We start from the raw sequence: 22,006 nt of genomic DNA, 5'->3' as shown, positions 1-22,006 counted from the left end.
AGCTCAGTGGCTTAGTTGGCGGGTTTATAACTCAGAGGTTCTGAGTCTGAATAAACCGCTGTTGCTTGTTTTTTTTTTCCTTTGCCTTTCTTGATAAAACTGAGTTCGATTAACTCGATTATATTTCGTTACATGGAAGAATTTTCTTTGAGGTTGGGTTACTCATATTTATTGGATGTAAATCCTGACAAAACATTTAAATTGAGTTCATCCAATGAGTTATTTTTTTGAGTCTGTGAGGCCAGACAGAATTTATTAACTCCCTTATACATGCACATGGAAACTTGTAAAAGGCATAAGAAGACAGGAATCACTGTATAAATTCTCCAATTCAATTATTTATTTATTTTTATTTAGCGCAATGAAAAACAATAAAAAGAGGATCATGAATACAAAGAATGCATTAGGAAAATACTAAACTTTAACAAAACACACTAAACTAAACTGATATTCCTGCCCTTAGACCCCCCCCCCCCCCCTTCACGGTAAGGAAAAACTCCTTAAAAACCGGTAGGTGGCAATATTGCACATTGAAACTTGTAAAACCAAAGAAGAAGACAGGCTCAATGTGGGCGGGGTTAACATTCCACAGCGTGTTCACATTCCTCAGCGTTCCAGCATTCCACTATGTTGTGCAGTTCTGCAGGCTGCAGCCAGGGGTAGTTGATGAGCCGAGCGAACATGCAATCTCATTCCCTGACATTAGATGGCGCTTAATGTAAACAGAAATACTCCTGTACACAAGGTGGCGCTGTGCAACTTTACGCTTCTTAAAGTCGCTTTTTACTCAGAAGAAGAGAGCAAGTATTTTAGCGCTTGTCAGAATAATACAAAGAAAACATGAATATTTCAAGCATCAGTAGCTCCAACTGGTGCTTGGTTCGGGGATATTTTAGAATGTCCGTCATTATTTCTTCGCGGCAGTGTAGACGCTACTTGGCGTCTATCTTCTTCGCTGGTATGTGTGCTCAACAAGGCAGTTTTGTGTTTGAGCGCCCCCAAGTTGTGTTTTACTGTAACTTCAGAAGCTCCAGACACGTGTGCAAAAGCGCCATTCTCATTGATCGACGCGTCGATACAAAAAAACGAACCCGAGGCGTTTTTTAAAAAGTGACGCTTTGACGCGTGGCGTTTTTTCGCGTCGGTGTGCACACTCTCATTGGTGCCCTTTGTTTAGTCACGAGGCGTTAAACGTCGGCGAAAATCGCCGGCGAAATTCGTCCCGGTGTGAACGGGCCTATAGATTCTTCAAATTCAAAAAAACTTAACACGTCTTGGATCTGCTTTTAAAAAGAAGCATAACCTAAAAAACCATAATAATATTCAATCATTTTGTTACAAAGCTGAGAAGTAAACTGTTTATGGTTTTGACATCAAACATTAAAGATCAACTCATGATTGTTGTGTTTTTTGTAGATTTTTTCTTATGATGGAGGGAATATTCAAAGAAAATTCAGATTAAAATTGAACTTCTGAGTATTTCTGTATTCAAATTGTGAATCCGGAGCAAACAAATAAAAGGCCATTTGAAAAAGCTTGTAGTTGTTACATAAAATATACAATTAGCAGAGCAAAAGCTCCCTGCACTATATGGAAGCGATTCTGTAGCATTAATAAAAAGCAAAGTCAAAACCAGAAATGCTTTTTTATTTTCAAAATGAAGCTGCATTTTTTGACTCAAAAATATAATGAAAAAGCAATCCACCAAAATGCTTTTTCTTTTTCTTCCTCAACACAGCTTATTCTGTCACTTAAATAAAATTAAAATTAAAATGGTATTTGACATTTCATTTTCAAGACGTTCTCTGGTAAATGTTGAGCATAATTCATTTAGAAATGTTTAATTTGACGTTTAAAATAGATTAATAGAAATGCTTTTTAATTTTCAAAATGAAGCTGCATTTTTTGACTCAAAATTTAAAAGAAAAAGCAATATACCAAAGTGCTTTATCATTTTATACTTCAACCCAGCTTTTTCAGTCACTTAATTAAAATGATAAAGAAAATGGTATTTGACGTTTCATTTTAAAAAAGGTCCACGGTAAATGTGTAGCAAAATTCATTTAGAAATGTCTAATTTGACAATTAAAATGAATTAACAGAAATGCGTTTTAATTTTCAAAATGTAAGTGCATCAAATGACTCAAACTTCAAATGAAAAAGCAATATTTCAAAATGCTTTTTCATTTTATACTTAAAACCGCTTATTCTGTGTCATAATTAAAACGAAAATGCAAAGAGGGGATTGCATTTGCATTTTAACATCCACCCTGGGAAACTTGTAGCAATATTCATTTCTTAAAAGCATTAACAGAGGGGAGGCTGGGCGATGACGTCACTGCTTTCTCCGTGTGTCCGGCCGCTGACACACACTCACGCACCAGGAGCAGACTGTGTTAGCGGCAGAGAAGACGGCTTTGAGTTGGTTGTGAACTTCTGATGAGTTTCCACAGCTTCTCAGGACTAAGTAGCTGCATGTCCGCCTACTGCAGTAGTCCTCCTCCTGACGCACCGCGGACAAGCTTTTGTTCTTCGGACCGCCAGCTGCCTTCGCACAGCGGAGCGCGAAGCTCCCGACGATCGCTGAAGGCGGAAATGCTGCTACGATCTGAGAAACCATCATATGAATTTGTGTTTCCAGTGGTGTCCAGAACAAAATAAAGACTGATTCCCACATATTTACACATTTATTTGCAGCTTCGCGCTGAATTTGCTGTTTGATGACAGCTGGAGCCCCATCAACAGATAGCAGATTTCACCGTGGTAAATGTTTGCTGCTTGGACCAAAACACTCACTCAGCGCGAAGCTGCAAGAGACTATCTACATAATGTGCTTTTATTACTGTCATGATTATTATTAAGGGCCTGCTCTGCTCGATCATATGTTTTTAAATCCGTGCGGTCAGACGACGCTGAAGAAGTTGGTTTGCGATTCACAGCTTCTGATTCGCGAGGGAGATAAAGGAACATTCTGCTGCATTTCTCGCATTAAGATCCAGGAATCCAGGTTTGAGCAGTCCAGGTCCAGCGGTTTGTGAACAGGACCCGGTTTTAGGTGATCTCAATGCGAACACAGACACACCAGGTCTCTCAGCGACAGCGGCTGTACACACGGAGAAAGCAGTGATGTCATCGCCCAGCCTCCCCTCTGTTAATGCTTTTAAGAAATGAATATTGCTACAAGTTTCCCAGGGTGGATGTTAAAATGCAAATGCAATCCCCTCTTTGCATTTTCGTTTTAATTATGACACAGAATAAGCGGTTTTAAGTATAAAATGAAAAAGCATTTTGAAATATTGCTTTTTCATTTGAAGTTTGAGTCATTTGATGCACTTACATTTTGAAAATTAAAACGCATTTCTGTTAATTCATTTTAATTGTCAAATTAGACATTTCTAAATGAATTTTGCTACACATTTACCGTGGACCTTTTTTAAAATGAAACGTCAAATACCATTTTCTTTATCATTTTAATTAAGTGACTGAAAAAGCTGTGTTGAGGAAGGAAATGAAAAAGCACTTTGGTATATTGCTTTTTCATTTTAATTTTGAGTCAAAAAATGCAGCTTCATTTTGAAAATTAAAAAGCATTTCTATTAATCCATTTTAAATGTCAAATTAGACATTTCTAAATGAATTATGCTACACATTTACCAGAGAACGTCTTGAAAATGAAATGTCAAATACCATTTTCATTATCATTTTAATTAAGTGACAGAATAAGCTGTGTTGAGGAAGGAAATGAAAAAGCATTTTGGTGGATTACTTTTTCATTTTATTTTTGAGTCAAAAAATGCAGCTTCATTTTGAAAATGAAAAAGCATTTCTGGTTTTGACTTTGCTTTTTATTAATGCTACAGAATTGCTTCCATAAGAAAGGGTTTGAGTGGCAATGTCCTCAAATATTGAGCTTCCCCCCCCCCCCCCCCCCTATATAGGGTCATAAGGAAAGGGTCCAATCACGCAGCGTTATTACTGTGACTCCGCCCACCTATATAAACACTGCCGCTTTTCCGTGTCTGCCTTTATGAACGGGCGGTCTAAATTTGTGAAATGAACACGCTGTAATAATTCCCCTGTGTTTTGAAACGTGCGGGTAAGATGAAAGGTGGGGTGAAATGAGCGCGTGTCTGCGGCTGGAACGTGGGCACGTGCGTGCGCGAGAGGGGAAAGCGCCAAGCTGATCCGCGAGCTGCACACGTTATGACTAACATTTGGCGTCGCAGAGGCTGACATTTATCACGTTATAAATTCAGTTTGTTGAATAATAGCCAAGCAAAGTCAGATAAAGACCGGTTTATACGTCACAGCGATCAACCATCGTATCCAAACTTCCCGGTAAACTTCAGACTTTATAGTTTTTCAAATGACGTGATATTATTTTTATGAACAACATCCTACTTGCACACTTGCTGCGTCTGTGAACGCAGAGTTACAAATGAGGAAGTCAGTGGTTTGTTCGTCCACTAAACAGAAGCTGGCAACACAAACAGGTGATATAAAAAAGCCAAGGTGGGGGCAAATTGCATTTTCTAGTGCTACAAGAAGATATGAGATATAAGACATATCTTTCCAGTAACTTGCTCTATTTTCTCTCTCTATCATGTCTCTTTTCTAAAACTCTTCAGTTAAGTTTTCATCATCTTCAGTCTTCAAAGACATTTTTTCTGGACAGAAAAAATGTCCTCAGTCATCCCGTTCTCTAATCCCTGAAATAAAATTCAAGTTAAATGACTCGATTTGCATGTGATTGCACTCCCGGTATCAAAATCGTGACGTTACCAGCGGGTATCACATTCTAGAGAGTCACGAGGGCGATTCCACGCCAATGGCCACGTGACCACTGCTACGCAAACCATTACAAATCACTGTGAAGTCTGAACCAGCTTACACGCAGACTTTCTATGTATTCTTCCAAATATTAATATGAAATGTAGACAAGTTAATATTAAAGCTGATTGCCACTCCATTTACTGAGGATGACAATAATGAAGAATGAGGCTGTCCAATCGCAGAAAATGTAGGACTATAATTAGTTTACTAAGAAAAAAGTAAAATCATTAAATGTTACATGCAATAAAAGCTCCATCACAGAATGAACTTAATTAAGTTACTCAGACCCTGTCTCATATCACGTAGCAAGAAATGAATAAGCCAAAAGTAACTTCCTTTTTTCACGGTAATGGTTGTGAAGTTCTTAGAAATACTGATGGTATTTTGTTCGGAAATATCAAATTATATTGCTGTAGGTATGACAAACCACATATGCAGTACTTTTCCGTTTTAAACAAACATAGTTGCAATACTATTTCAACTTTGACCTATATTCCTTGAAAGCAGTTTTTTGAGTTATTGCCAAAATATGTTTTAAAAAGCTATTTGACCTGCTGCAGATATAATGGAAATGTTTTTTGTATTTCTTTGTATCAGAGATCGCATTATAGTTGATGATGGCCCCGTTGTAACAGATAAAAGTTTAATGTGCCACTTCATGTCATAAATGTTGCTGACCCCTGGTGTGAATACAGGGATGATGGGAAATGACCTCCGCACCACAACTCAGAGGCGTGTTTCTGATCAACTCCTGTCGCTCTGCAGAAACTATGTCCTAGAAAACGACACAGCTTTTTTACATTTTGGTTAAAAATGTCATAATAATAAGTAAAATACCACTGGGAACATTTTTAAAATAGATCAAAATATAATTGGAGTGAGACTTCCAATAATAAATATTGAGAACCGTTGACATCCATCCTTGCTCAGTTTCCTCCCCCCCAAAAAATCCAACAATAAAGTTAAGAAAATTTATCAAACCACATGGGTTTTTACTGTAATGTTAGGTTTTACACTGGAATGCCTAGCTTTCAAAATCAGTTAAGGGTTGACTTTATTTTGGCTCCTGTTACTTTGGTTTTAAACCTTTTAAAGGTTGGTAATTGTGTTGACCTTTCGGACAACCATAAGATTGCCTAAAAATTGGATCATTGGTATAAATAGTAGTTAAATAAAATGGGGGTGAAATAAGTTTTGTGTGACTGCATGTCATAAAGATATCATTTAATCAACTGTGGTTTAACTAAAACCAACCAGAAAAGACAGAAAATAAATTGTCGCACAGCTCAAATCTGACATCGAATGAGTCTCTAGAAAATAGGAAATAGTCTTGTGGGTAAATATGGTGGGTTTGAGCACCCTGTTTTTAAAATCCTAACCGGAGCTTGTTTTTTACATTGCCACATTCAAACGGGCAGCTGTGCACATCGGATTACCTATGAGAGTGCTGTGAATGGAAACAAACTTCACCCCCGTGTTGTCTATGCCAGCCGATCTAGGCCATCAACACCCTGTTCTTAGTCAAATTCCATGCTGTTTCCTTGCTATATCAGGAGAAAATTCATATTTTTGGAAAAATTATTTATCAAACATAAGAGATAACTTCAGGGACCCTAAAGGGGCCAATCAGCTCTCTCTCCCATTAACTCCAGCCCAAAACATGACTCCGCCACCTATTTGCTGACATTGCAGCCTTGTTGGGACATGGCCATCTACCAACCACCCACTACTACATCCATCTGGACCATCTAGGGTTGTCTCAGCGAACAAGACTGTTTGAAAATGAGTCTTTATACATGTCTGGGCCCACTGCAGCCATTTCTGTCTGGGTGTTGTTTAGGAGGGGGCGAGTAGAAGGTTTACGTAAAACTGCAAGCCTCTGGAGGATCTTACACCTTGATGTTCAGCAGACTACAGAGACACCAGCAGCTTCAAATATGTGCTTGCTGCTTTGTCATGGTTTTTTAAGCAGCTGCTCTCTTAAGCCACTGCATTTGTCCAGCAGAAACCCCATTCTGCCATTATCTCCACAAACCCGGGTGTGCACTGAATCCGCCACAAATCTCTTCATAGTACAGTGATTGCTTAAGGTTTTGTGAAATATGATCCAATGTTTTCTTACGTAGTCCAAGGCATTTAACTGTTTCTCACTTTTCAGCAGCAGCGATCCTTTATATTGCTGGAAAATGTTGGCCTGCTTAATAATGTGGAACATCCTTCTTTAGTAGTTTTTCCTTTAATTGAATTCACCTGCAAACTAATTATCACAGGGGTCTGAGATTGGTTTCAGTGATCCGAAGAGGCCAGAGACCAAATATCATCCATGAGTTTAATTAAAAAACGAAAAATTCCTCTTTTTTTTTTCACAATTTGCATAATATCTTGGAACGCACTGTAAAGAAAGCAGCGGCACCGTTCTGTTCTGCTAAATCATGAAGCATTTGCTAACTTTATGACATGAATCCATTCACTGATCTGAAAATTGATGAAATTTCAATTTAAAATCCTCTCTGAAACTGATACACATATCTATAGGTGTGGGGGAAAGGGGGCAAACTAGCAATCTTTTTTTTTGCAGAGTAACTATAATTAAGCAGCAGGACCCAGAAACAGTCAGAAATGACACATAAAAATGAAATATGATACTGTTTTCACTCTTTTCTATCAGAAGGCCAAACCTTTAAGTGCTAATAGCTGTATTCCTTAATCTTAAATTAAATAACAACTAAACATTTTTATCTCCTGCTGTTAACTATTTTAGCACAATTTTAATGAAAAACAAAAGTGCAAGGACAAAAACCCAGCTATGTTTTCTTTAGTATTTCAGCAGAAGGACAATGTGAGAGGGAAACACCTGACTTTCCCAACTAGCAGTTTGATTCAAACAGACAATCTAACCAAATGTAGTCCTTCCTTGTCACGGTTGGTATCGGCTGCTAGTTTTACACAAGGGAAACCCAACAAGCTGAGACTTGCAGAGTTTCAGATCCATCAGTGTTTCGAGCCTCATCTTCCTTTTTCTGAAGGGACCATGTGTGGGAAGCTCAGTCTGAGAGGCTCACCTCTGACACTGATCAACCACTGACTATCCCCAAACAAACACTGACACCTGCTGGTACAAGAGCATAATGAACAAAGAAACAAGAATTTCAACAGGAAATCTGGTTCAAGCATCTCAGTCATTTAAAACTTTAAATCTGTTTTGTTAGATCTCATTTCAGCAAATTAAAGTATGATTAGACGAAACTTGCAAGTTTTGATGAGGAATGGTGAAACACTTTGGCAACGTAGGACAGCACCAGTTCAGCCCTGCTGCAGGCTTGTCATTGATTCCACAGTCTGTTGTCATTCCAACGCTTGGTGAAAGTCAATCATCTGTTTGTCGCGTCTCCTCAGTCTGTCTTTGTCTGCTCTGCATGTGTCTGCCACACTGGGTGATAACAGGTGTCAACCTTCACTGAGCCCGGTGCAGCCGACCACCAAGCTACCTGCCACTGAGCCCGGTGCAGCTCTTCCCCGACCCCACGCGACCCACCACCAAGCACGGTGGGCCCATGCACTCATTTACCACTAACATCTAGCCCAGGACTTGTCAACTGCTAGAGGATCAGGATTACACACCTGGCAAAGATTTTCCCCAGCACAGTAAATGAGGAGTCCTGCATTACCCCAATGTAAAAAGAAATGTGAAGCTGATCACCCTCCCAGCCCTAAATCCCTACAGCTTCCCCCTAAAAAAACATGATCGGACTCCACTACAGCTCCAAGTGCCCCTACAATTGGAGCAATAGGGAGGAGCCAGAGGAGTAGGGGAAGGGGGCGCGGTTTCTCCATGCCAACAACTCCATCCCGCCCACAACTCATTGGTGAATTTCTAACTAACTACATCAAACATAAAAACAAATTTAACTAAGGCATTATAGAAGGAAAATATATTTTTTTATTTTTTAAGGAAAACTAGAAAAGTGAATTCTTGGAAAAATGTAGAGTAAAAATTTTTGGTTTAAGATAAGATTCTTTTAGGAAATCCAATATATAACTCATTCATTCATTCAAAAAAAATGAATGAATATATAACTGCTACTACCAACAGTGGATCTAAGTCTTGTTTCTGTGTAGTAAAAATCCTCAGTTTAAAAAATGGAGTGATACTATCATTGGACCAGATTAAAAAAAATATATATATATATATATATATATAAATATATATAAAGGAACTATTACCTCAAAGATAAGATATTAGCAATTATGGGGAAAAATAAAATTAGTTATGTTCAACACATGATCAATAAATGACGTAAAATGAGAATGAAAAAAGAGAGAAGTGACTTTGAAATGTCACTCAGAGCCCATAGAGGTCTCCCACATCATGGTTGAGCATAGAAGCTACACTCTTGGTCAGGAGCAGGACTGTGGTTCCTCTTTGAGAATCTTAACATTAATCTGCACAGAGCACCATGTTTGGGAAGAAATTAGAATAAAAAAGTATTACCTGACAAGCATACTGCTCTCAACACTTAGGTTTATTTGATCTGCTTCTGTTGAAGAAACACTTATACTTGGCATTGGAACACACACTACAATTGTTTTACCAGATGTGTACTATTGTGTTAAAGCTGAAGCAGACAGTTGCAGAGTATAGTTTTCTTTGAAATTACATGAACCAATAAAATCTTGACAAAGACAAAATGGTGCAAACATTTTTGCTTCCTCTTTCATGTTCTGAGCGGAAATGATTTATTTCTTTAAGAGACATGTTAGACTTCTGCTTTCTTTTTATGAGAATTTTTTCTATGAGCCGATCAACTGATCTACAAGGTGAGAATGATTTCTGTGTTAATATCTGGATTAAGATTATTTTTTTAAGAAAAACACAATTTGTATCAATAGTATATCAAAAAATAATTTGGTGAGGAAACGCAAATGTGTTTTTATGTAATTAACAAAAAATAACCTTTTCATCTAATTTCCACAGAGATGAAGGATGAATGTAGGAGTTTGCTGGCAGCTCCATCTGTGAAGGTGCTGACAGTCAACATGTTCCTGAGTCTCTTCTTCCTTCCAGGTCAGAGTTTATTCTCTTTTATCTGCAGACATTTTTCAATCTCTTCTGCTTTCAAATGTTTCATTTTGAAGCTTCACTTCCGTTTATGACTCAGGAGCTTTCAGCTGGTTTTCATCCACATTATCTCCATTCTGTTAGGAGTTTTGGCTGAATGTGATCTTCTCATCTCTGCACCAAAGAAGCTGGAAGCTCTGATTGGATCCTGTTTATTAATCCCATGCAGCATCAAAGCTCAACCAGAAACAAACATCGGGGAACCCTTTGGAGCGTAGATAAAAGAAACAAAATATTTAGAGAGAAGGATGCTCCACCCACCACTTTTAATTACAGAAAATCTGAAGCAGAAAAATTGCACCACCCTAATTTCTAATTTGACCAAAGAGCATTCAAAAAAGTTTTATTTTAAAATCATGCAGGGGCCGCTCAGCAATATAGCTGTGTGTGATCCTGTTGACGTTACAGTCAATGGTAAGACAATTTTTTTATTAAATAGATCCACAACTGTGCCTCTGTACATCAGAATATCATCAAATTAGTAATTTATTTCAGTAATTTAGAACAAAAGTGGGAAACTTTGCAGAACTCCTCACTTATTTATTGACTGAAAGGTTTAGGAAAACTATTATCTTAATTGTAATAATTGCAGTTTACAGCTTAGTGAAAAGTCAAACTTCAGTGTTTCAAAGTCTGAAATATTTGTCTAAAAGTTCAATGTTGGAGATTTATGGCTTCACTTTCTTCTGATACAAACTGTAAAGTTGCTGCAAACGTTTCCTGGTTGTCAGTCTGAAACTTGAAAATGTCTCTTAGAGCATAGTTTTAAGAAAGTTCAACAGCTTTTATTAAATTCACTTTTTAGCTTTTTACCCATCTGGAGGTCATCAATGATTTTATTTCTTTATACCCTTCTTGTCTGATGTGGAAGCACAGATTCTCCTCAGAGTCCCAGCATTGAAATCCCAGATGGTCTGAAGGAGGGGGCGTCTGTCTCCATCACCTGCTCGGCTCCCACTCCCTGTCCTCACTCCCCTCCTGAACTCACCTGGAATCTCCAACCAGACTTTCAGAGACAAACAGAGAAAAACACAGATGGAAGCTTTACGACTAAAATCCAAAAGAACATCACTCTGTCAGACACTCATGATGGATCGATCATCATCTGTTCTGCCAGATATCCTGTGAATGGAGGACCACCAAAGACAGCAGAGACACACATGACTCTCAGTGTTTCATGTAAGTGATCTGTCAGCACATCACACTTCAGCTGCTTCTGATGAATAAAGTTTCTGTGTCACATTTTCCTCAGATGCTCCTAAGAAGACCTCAGCATCCATCAGTCCATCAGGTTTAGTGTCAGCAGGTAGCTGGGTGACAATGACCTGTTCCAGCAGAGCCAAGCCTGCTGTCAGCAACTTCATCTGGTTCAGGAGCAGCAAAGATGGAGACGTGAAAGTAGCTGAAGGAGAATCTTACAGCCTGAATGCAACAGAGGGAGGAGGAGTTTATTACTGTGTGGCTACAAATGATATGGGGAACCAGACGTCTCCAAAGATTGATCTGATTGTTGGAGGTAAATGGAAAAGCTGTTTTTAGAGCTTTTACACTCTGAATGTTGATACTAGATTGCAGGAGTCAGGTGACATGAGCTTATTCTGGAAAAACTTCAATAAGCTGGACTTTAGTTTAAATAAACCTTCATGTCTCATTACAGATAATAAGCAGTTCGGGGTTTTCTATGTTTCATTGAAGATTCTGGGGATCTTAATGCTTTTTGCAGCAATTATCATTTTTGAGTGGTGAGACCGATTCTCCAGTCCTGTAATGGTTCAGATCAGCTGGTCTCCTGCAGAAAACCACAGATAAAACTCTCATTGCTTTTCTTTCAGTTGGTTTCAAACCAGATTCTCCAGCAGACATGAGAAGGTGAACTGAACAGCTTAGAATAATGTAATATAATAATAACAGCTGACTTAAATTTGTTCTAATATTTTAGGAACATCATGGTTGCATTCCTGCTGCTTTAATACAGGTAAGAACATATTTGAGATGGTTATCTGGATGGTGTTTATTAAGGGGAATAAGAAGTTCATGTCTACTTCCAGAAGAGTTTGTGTTGCAATAAAACCACAGCAGATCTCCCTGTCGTTTCATTTTTAGGACTCAAATGAAGACTATGAGACTGTGGAGATGGAGACCCAAACATCTGAAGGCATGAAGAGGCTGGGTTGAGGGCAGTCTGCCAGTCATCTAGTTCAAATCCCAAACTTTCCAAAAGATGGATTAAAAACAATTTGGATAAAAGTGTTTTCTTTATGACTAAATGGATCGCATAAAAAATGATGCAACACAGCAGAAATTGTGCTCATTTACGCAGAATAGTCACCTTCTTAGAAAAGTAAAATTTCCAGAAGATTTTTAGGCCATGGGAATATTAAAAAGTGTGACTACTTCTCAAAATTTACTCCAATAAAAAGAGTAATACCAAAGAGTTCCCAAATCCTCCTAGTGTGATTGCACTCAAACTGCCAAAGCCCAAACCCCATGAGACACATGAGGAAATGTTTGTTCATCTTTAAAAACTAAATACAGTACATAGTAACAAACAAAAAAATGATGCAACACAGCAGAAATGTTGCTCACTTACCCAAAAAAGACTGAAAAAGAATGGACCTTTTCTTTGATAATTGAACGCTTCAGAAGCTTTTAGTCCAGAGGAATGTTTAAAAGTGACTTTGTGGTGGACCGAACAAGACCAGAACAGTATGAGTAACATCAAAACTCATAAAATGTATTTTTAAAAGACATCCAGATGAACGAGACAAACAAGGTTGAAATAACAACAAAAATTAGAAAGAAGTAATTTTACGTAGGACAACTTTTTTCGAACTGAACAGACTAACAAACTTAATTGACCTGACCTACTGTACCTAATTGCAAACACAAGCAGAACAAATGCAGTGGCTGAGCAGACCACTAGACACAAAAGAGGAAACTGTAAAAGAGTAAGACCAGCTACAAAATACTGTAAACACACAAAAATTATAGCAAATTACCTCACAAATATAAATTAATTAATGAAAATTTACTACATTTTAAAGCAAATCAATTTTCATTACAAATAGAGTTTTTTCCCCACCGGGCAATGGTAAAGTCCAGTTAGCCACCTGCAGAGTATGAGGCCTCTGCTGACTGGCATGCATTCTGTTGTGGTTCTGTTGAGCATGCCTCCTCCTGGGTCACAACACCTGCTGCTCATCTCCACAATCAGCACCTCCACACTTGCTGGCCATCACAGACTCTATTTATTCCTGAGGAGGACCTCCAGCCAGCGCCAGATTATTGTTCACCCTGTGGTAACAAGTCCTTGGCTTTGAACAATCCTTTACACACAAGAGCAACTGAAATAACTTTTGCATAGCCAGCCAGCCAGCCCAAATAACTTACCTTCTACCAGTTTGTGTCTGCACTTGGATTCAGTTATCCACTCCCAACAAATTCTTGTATTAGTCCTGCCTTGATGGTTCCAGCAGCAGTCACAGTTCTCCCCTCAGCACCAGGAAATCAAAACATCAAATTAGATTCATGAAAAGTAACAACCCTAACCCTAACCCTAGCCAATATTGATGAAGAGGTTGCCAGCCTAATGCAGGGTCACACACAAACACACACATTTCTACACTTATGGACAATTTACCACTTAACCTAAGAAGCAGGTTTTTGAACTGTGGGAGAAAGCTGGAGTGCCTGGAGAAAACCCACACATGCACAGGGAGAACATGCAAACTCCCCTCAGAAAGGACCCGGCTGGGATTTGAACCAGGCCCTTCTTACTGAGTTGACAGCACTAACCAACTATAACTATATATATAACTATACCAAAGTGCAGCCTCATTATGACTTCATAACAATTATTAATTTTTGCTTCAGACAATGGGTTGTGGGTTCAATTGTCCAGTTTTCTATCCAAGTTTCAGTATTCCTGGTTTGAAAGATGTGGAGTAAAATATATTCCTTTCAATGCAAATTTGGAATCAGGCATTCATCAATTTCTTGTGTGGAGATAGTGCAGCATTTTGACCAAAACCATGTTTTTGAATATAAGCTTCCAAAATACTACAGATTTTAATCTGCCTTTTCTATGAAAACTCACCTAGCTGTTGTCTCCCATTGTTTCTTTCCAAAAGCACACACGCACACTACAAACACCTGTTCCCTTCACATATAACCACCCAGGGGATCTTGTTACAGACAGCATGCCATCTGCACTCAGACAAAAAACAAGTCCCCAAAAACACCTCCCAGGTCTCTTTTGAGCACCTTTCTCCTCCTCTCATTGGCTCGGAAGCTCAATAAGTTCGTAGAAAAGGGCGTTTGTAACATGCTCAGCATATTTTTTATGTCACAAATAAGCTCTTGTTCTGCTCCTGATTCACAATTTGAAAGAATACAATTTTCAGAAACACATTTTAAAGCCTAATTTTTTTATTTATATGTCATCCATCATGAAAAAAATGCCACAAGAACATGCCAAAGTCACAAAAATACACACAATTTTCACTGCTTTGAAAAAGAGCAGCATTGATCTGCACCATTTAAAGTTTATTTTGATTCAGAACCAAATGCCTCTCTATCACTGGATGTTAAGATGAAATGTTACAAGAGCCTGAAACAGGATTAGAAAAGGTGGGGCGCAGAGCAACGAGGCCCTCTGACAACAACTTTACCGCAGGCCCTTTAGTGACTTCATAAAAAACAATTTGTGAGGAATGAGAGCCGGCTGGAGTTTTACAGAGAGTGCTTTCAGGTATGGGACTCGCCCACTATTTCGTTGAAGAAGCCAACCACACAGTTCTGGTTGTTTAAAGCGGGCTGTGAGCTGGTGGTTGGCAAACCAAAATCTAGTATAAATCAACTCTCTGTATTTTCTTCCACAAAACACCTTTTCTTTTCAAAATTCTGGGATTATTTTAGCTGCTTATCAACCTTGTTCATCTTTGTCTCACCCCTGAAACTGCACTTTTTGATTCAGTCGTCAAATGTCAGGTGGACATGGAATTCATGGAGTAATTATGGGAGATGTAGCTACAGGGGCAGAGCAGTTGTGTGCTAACCATGAGGTTATTAGTCCTGTTCTTGACATCAGCACCCTCCCTGTCAATGTGTTGCTCAGTGGGAGATTTAACTCTAGTTGGAAATCTGAAAATATTTCTTTATAGCACGTGCATCAGCCAATTTTTAGACCAACAGATAAGTTCTGTATTTAGATATAAGGTAAAGTAGGAACATATAGTTTGAGGAAAGTGGGACTTTAGGTATTATACTTGGATAGAAAGTGTGTTCAATGAATTCATTCCTTAGATCTACTTACTTGATGCTAATAAACCTGGTCTGTTTTTTCAAATAAATTTGACAGGATCTTCATCGCAGCATAAAACCTCTCTATTTTTTACTTTTACGCTGAATTGTCGTTTTATAGCTTTGTGAGAAATCCACCTTCAATGAGATGAAACGTCAGCCTCTTTTGTTGTAGCTGAAGCTAAAGTAGCATCCAAATTCTAATTAAATTTACTTTTATTCTATTTTGAGAATGTCTGAGCTTTAAAACCCCTCATATGTGAACTCCAATCTGTTGTCTACCTGTTATATGTGCGTTGAGATTTGAACAGTGAGGGAAAGAAAATTGCAAAGAAAACAAAATAATTAATTTGAATGTATTTGCATTTCAATGAATGAAATAAGTGTTTGATCCCCTTGTTAGCCTCAAGAGTTTTGGTTCACACAGACCAGTTAAAGTCTCCTAATAAACCTGTCACCTGAATTAAAAAACCCTGTTTGAATGAATCACCTTTATAAAACTCACCTGTCCACAGAATCAGTCAGAATCAGAATCCAAACTCTCCAACATGGAAAGACTAAAGATCTTTTAGTAGATTTAAGGGAGAAGATTGTAGACCTGCTCAGGAATGGAATACAAAACCATCAGCAAGAAGCTGGAAGTTAAGGTGACACCTATTGGTGTCAAAATATAAGAATTGCATCATGACCATCCGTCCACCTTTAGGTCTGGGGCTCCATGATGATGAGAACAGAGAGAAATCAGCCTAAAATAACACGGCAGGACTGAGTTGATGATCTCAAAGCAGCTGGAACCACAGTCACCAAGAAAAACCATTGGTAATATTTTACACCACAATGGATCACAAAGTTCCCCTGCTAAAGAAGACACATGTTCAGACCCGCCTGAAGTTAGCAAACAAATACCTTTATGATTTAGAGAGAAATTAGGAGAACGTGCTGTGGTCAGATTTGGCATCAAATCAACCCAGAGGAAGAGAAATGCTCCCTATGACCCCAAGAACACCATCCCCACTGTAAAGCATGGGGGCGGAGGAATTATGCTTTGGAGGTGTTTTTTTTTTTGCACAGGGCTACTTCATGTGTGGACGGGAGGATGGGCAGAGCCGTGTACCATCAAATCCTGAGTGAGAACCTCCCTCTCCTTGAGCCAGGAAGTTTAAAATATGTCATGAAAGGATCTTCTAACGGGATAATGACCCGAAACATAAACCCAAGACAACCAAGGAATGACTGAAGAAGAGGCAGGATCAAGGTCATGGAGTGGCCCAACCAACCTCCAAATCTCAATTCAATAGAAAATCTATGGAGCGAGATGGAGCTCGGAGTTGCCAAACAACAGTCACTAAATCTTTATGATTTAGAAATAATTTTTACAGAAGAGTGGACCAAAATTCCACCTGATATGTGCAGAAAACAGATCATCAACTACAAGAAACATCTGACCTATGTGAAAGACAATGTGTGAGTGTCTGTGTGCATGGGTGAATGGGACTGTGACTGTAAAGCACTTTGGGCCTTCGAACATGGTAGAAAAGCGCTATATAAGTATATGCCATTTACCATTTACCATAAGGGTTTTGCTACAAAGTACTAAATCTTTCAAGCAAGAACGTTCAAATACTTATTTCCCTCAGTGAAATACAAATAAACGTATACACTTTTTTTTAAGTCAGTTTTTAGATTTTTTTGTGTGATTTTCTATCCCTCACTGTTTAATTGAACCTACCATTAGGATGACAGACTGTCAGTTTCTTTTGAAGGGGGCAAACCTGAAAAAGTCAGCAAGGGCTCAAATACTTATTTCCTCCCATGTACAATTGGTCAAGAAATGTTGCAGAAAATATTTTTCGAAGAAGACACATCACTCTTTGAGTCATCTACATCAATCCAACCTGCCAGTTACAGTAGGCCCATATATTGGGAGCTTGGCGTCATTAGCTTCTTTTAAGTGCCATTCCCTTCAGTTGTGTCTATTTTATGCCTCAGTGTGCACTACACATGGCCCATTATGCAACAACATATTTTTCTTTCTGTCTCCAATCTGCCTCTTGGGGGGGTTCAGAGGTGGAATGGGTGCAGCATGAATGGGTAACAACAAAACATGTCTGCCACTGCAGAGACAGACAATGTTGAGACGATGTTGTGCGTTTTTATTCCTGACTTTTGTTAACCACCTTTCTGGTTGATTTCTTTTTATGTTCTGTGAGCATTTCTGCAAGAATGCTTTTCACAAAGAAGAACACAGTTGGAACAGAAAATTACATTTTTTGAGAGGGAGTGTGTTCTAAAGGTCATGGACCTCAAAAGCAGCATATTTAGACACATATTTTAAGCAGTGAGCAGGAAAAAAATCACGTTGGTTGCCTTGTTTGGAAGAATGTGCCACATGATCACACAGATATTAAAAAAGTCAACGCAAAAATGAAAACATACATGACATATGGTCCAGCACACAGAATTGTATTTGTATATTCCATAACAAACTAATTAACTTGCCTTCAGTTGGGTCTGCTCTCCTGAGGCCCACTTTTCTTTACTCTTTTGCCTTGAAAGAATTCAGTTTGATCACTGCTTGCTTTTCTTAAGTGCGTATCCATTGTAGAGCATTTAACGTGTGTCAAACTTAAGGCCTGCGGGCCAAATGTGTCATGCCATGTCACTTTATGTGGCCTGCGAGAGCAAAAAAGTTTTTAATTTCTTAAAATAAAAATTGATGTGTATTTATTCATATACAGGGGGAATTGGACTTGAAATATGGGATTGGGGCAACTATACATTATGACTTAAACACTGTCCGCATAATGTAACCTAACAGAATCAAATTTCAAAGGATTTATGCTGGAATAACAAGGAAACTTGTTTTGTGCAACTCTAATTGTAACTTTAAAAGGTCTAATAAATAAATAGAGTTATTTAACATTAAGGAGTGGTTACATTTATGTTTCATTACATTTAGTTACATGTTTAAGTTATATCTGGCCCTTTGAGGAGCCACTATGCTGATGTGGCCCTCAGTGAAAAGGAGTTTTAACACCCCTGATTTGACACAACATTTTTACTTGTGGTACATAAAAACCACAAAATCAAGCACATGTAGATTCATTAACTGTTATAAGCCTCCCATTTTTCCTGTTTTCATTTATTTCATTTCATTTATTTATTTGCTCCTTTCATGAAAATAGTTGATTGTCAAATATGTTTACATGTTTGTTGTACATTATTGAACATTTTCACGATTGGAAAGGAAAAGAAATGAATACTATTCTTATAATTTTCTGCTCACTTTTAAACATTGCATAATTTCAACATTTCTCACACCATCACCTGTGCTCAAATTTCACCATATACAGTTCAAATAAACACGGTAAATACATTCCATTCATTTAGTACATACATTCCAAACATTCCATGTTTCACAGGATGTATACATCAGGTGGTTTGACCACTTTGAGTCTTAGTGTTAACGCTCCTTTGGTTCTATAACGGCGTAACCTACCATGAATGGATACACAACAGCAGATTCATAAAGACCCCCTTGGGAGGGCTCTCTTCTGCCAGAGGAGCAGAAATGAATCTCACCTCTGTTCTGCTATAGCACGGAGTAAAAGGACCGCTGATTCAGCACAGGTAAACATCAAAGCCACAATCTAAATCCTGGAATTGTTGTCATGTAAAATAAATATCAAATGAAATGAAAACTGAATGACTTTCAAATCACTTAGGTGTACATGTCATGATTCGGAGGAGCGGCAGACCCAGATGCTGGAACCCAGAATGAGGACACAGGTAGGTGAGAAGTAAGGAAGGATTTTTATTCTTTCCTTCCAGGAAGATGGAGACAGCATGAATGTGATCCAGAGAGGAGCGAAGCTTGAGGCGTGGCTGGAGGTAGTAGTGCGGCTAGCGGAGCGTGATGTTTCCAGAACAGCAGGTGGGCTCGAACTGACTTCCACACAGGTGACACTCGAGAGCAGGAATCCTGAGACAGGAATAATAACGTTAGTTGCGAGATCAGCATAGGATGCATAAACGTGAGCGAGACTGAGACCAGGTTAGTCACCATAAGGGGTAACGATCTGGCGATGAGTTGTGGAGCTGGGTCTCCTTAAGAAGGCAGATTTGATGAGGATGAATTGGTCACAGCTGGTGGAGTCAGGAGCAGAGCAGAGGGGCGGGGCTGACAGAGGCGCCATGACAGTATATCTCATTTACAGCTGAATATAATTATATGACAAACATTATTCATTTCAAGTTAAATGACGTCAGGTCAACATAAAAACCCAAAAAAGGAAAATCAGATTCTACGTTCACCCCGCACACGAATCAAGAACGCGGTCAAGAATGAGGAAGTGGAAGAAGGAAGAGGAAGAAAATCATTAGAGGAGGAGACGTCAACCTTGTTTTGGACCCTGAACTTGACAGACTCAGCACAGCAGCAAATCAGCGTACATGGCGGTCTGCAAGTATTCTAAAGCAGTACATGAATGATTTGGGTCTCTGCGACGCGTGGCGCTCATGTCACCCAAACACTAAAGGGTTCACCTTTTTCTCTCCAGTTCACCATTCACACTCCCGTTTAGACTATTTATTAATCAGTAACTCTCTTTTGAAAAATATTCAAAGCTCCAATATCCATCCAATTATTATCAGTGATCATGCACCAGTCTCTGTAAACATTTCTAGGGAAAAATCCACACCCTCTGGTACAACCTGGAGGTTTAATACGTCTCTGTTAAAGGACCAGGAATTTCTTGAATTCTTTAAAAAAGAGTGGGCAACCTTCTTAGACTTCAACAATACTCCAGACATCCCACCGTGCGTTCTTTGGGAAACAGCAAAGGCAGTCATGAGAGGGAAAATCATTTCTTATTCAACGCACAAAAAACGCAAAGAGAAAGCAGATTTATTAGAATTAGAAAATAAAATCAAAACCCTAGAGACTGCTTATGCTGCTTCTGCACAGGAACACATTCTGGGAGATCTGAAAAATTTAAAGCTGCAGTTAAATGACATCATTAATAAACGAACACAATTTCAAATACAAAGGCTACGACTTGAAAGATTTGAAAACTCTAATAAATCTGGCAAATTTCTGGCTAATCAGCTTAAAATTAATAGAGAAAAAATCATCAATCACCTCAATTACGGACCAAACAGGAAATGTCACTCATGACCCGGTCAAGATTAATAACGCATTTGAAAACTTTTATAAAAACTTGTACACACCGCAGATCAATCCGTCAGAGCAAAGTATTGACTCATTTCTTAATAATGTAAACCTACCCAGGCTAAATGAGGATCAAATCACAAACTTAGATTCTCCGCTCTCGCTGTCTGAACTTCATGAAGCTCTGTTACTTATGCCCAATGGTAAAGCACCAGGGCCTGACGGCTTTCCTGCTGAGTTTTATAAAGAATTCTGGGAACAACTGGCACCAACATTTTATAAAACGGTCACATCTATTAAATGAGAGCCAATCAATGCCATCTAACATGAACTCAGCCAACATAATTCTTCTTCTAAAACCAGACAAAGCGGCGCCGGATGGGCTGCCCATCTGCACCTGGGGCTGGGATCGGCCCTTCCCTGGCTCTGGGACGGGACGGGACAACCCTCTCGGGGCCCCCGGTCGCTCTGGGTGTCATCCGCTTCGGCTGCGGGGTCTGGGGTGGGGTGGGGTGGGGGGCTTGTCGGCCCTGTCCTGTGGGGGGGGCGTTCTGGGGGGGAGGGGGGGCCCATTACTGGTACGGGTCGGGGGGGCTAACGGGTCGGGGTCTCCGCTGAGGCAATCAGTGGTTGCCTCGGCCGGTTGGTCTCCTCGGTCCCGTCAAGGCCTGACCAGAGCTCCTCTAGGGCCGGCGTCTGGGGGTGGGGGCCTGGGCTTGCTCCGTGGGGGGTGACGCTTTCTGGCTCCTCTCTCTCTGTGTGGGGTGGGTGGTGCCGGGCCTGGGGTGTCGGCGCCTCCGGGGGTGTGGCCCCTGGGCTGGGTGGCCCTGGCCCCTTTGCTGGGGGGGGGGCTGGGGGACAGCTGTTTGACCACCGGGGGACAGTCTACCAGCTGTCCCCAACTTACCCCCTTCCTCATATAACCTCATATTAGGGTGAGGGGGTGGGGGGTCTAGCCTGCGATGCACCTTGGGGGGGGGGGGCTACTTGGCAGTGGCCCTCCTCCTATGGTTGCCGTATGGAGTGGGCCCCCCCTCTTTCGGTTTTATTTGCACCTTAGACATGTAGGGTCCTTGGTAGGGGGGGGTGCTTGGACATCACTGCAAGCAAGCAGCAGATGTCCTCCTGGCACCCTACCCGCCAATTTTAACCGCACCTTAGACATTTAGGGCCCCTTGGTGGGGAGGGTGAGGGGACATCACTGTGAGTAATCAGGAGATGTCCCCTTAGTGCCCTACTCGCCAATTTTAACTGCACCCCCCTTAGTACACACACCCCTCCCCCTTCAATATATACATTCCAACATAAACACACACACATGCACACACACACCCTCTCAAACACACATACACGCACACACATTTTGCAAGGAAGGTGGGACCTGGGTCCATCTGTCCCCTACCCCTTCCCTGGTGGGGGGTGCGGGCCTCTTGGCGATGGCGGCCGTGTCCCTTGGGTGCCGGCTCCCTGGGCCCGGCGGTGCTCTCTCCGCACGGTGGGGGGGTTCATATTACACCTGAGCCGGGGGTGTTCGTGTCCCTGGGGGGTGGGTCCTGGTCCTTGCCCCTGAGCGCTGGGCCCCG

General features: G+C 40.1%; 1 long non-coding RNA gene and 1 pseudogene across 2 annotated transcripts; one reads left to right on the top strand and one right to left on the bottom strand.

The window, feature by feature from the left end:
- Nucleotides 1–9,338: 9,338 nt before the first annotated feature.
- On the bottom strand, nt 9,339–14,185 carry LOC110017267 (uncharacterized). Its single transcript, XR_002292625.2, has 4 exons — nt 14,049–14,185; nt 13,343–13,444; nt 13,035–13,246; nt 9,339–10,958 (listed from the first exon to the last, which is right to left on the bottom strand). It is a non-coding gene; the product is annotated as an uncharacterized LOC110017267 (long non-coding RNA).
- LOC101159540 (vascular cell adhesion protein 1-like) lies at nt 9,555–12,254 on the top strand (annotated as a pseudogene). The gene is made up of 9 exons (XR_013652014.1): nt 9,555–9,651; nt 9,809–9,898; nt 10,037–10,366; nt 10,829–11,131; nt 11,205–11,468; nt 11,610–11,694; nt 11,785–11,821; nt 11,892–11,927; nt 12,056–12,254. The product of XR_013652014.1 is annotated as a vascular cell adhesion protein 1-like (transcript).
- Nucleotides 14,186–22,006: the final 7,821 nt, after the last annotated feature.

This window comes from Oryzias latipes, chromosome 20 (genome assembly GCF_053564925.1).
Source record: "Oryzias latipes strain Hd-rR chromosome 20, Olatipes_Hd-rR_3.1".
Lineage (NCBI taxonomy): Eukaryota > Metazoa > Chordata > Actinopteri > Beloniformes > Adrianichthyidae > Oryzias > Oryzias latipes.
The sequence above is the reverse complement of the archived record's forward strand: the minus strand, read 5'-3'. Positions and strand labels throughout refer to the sequence as shown.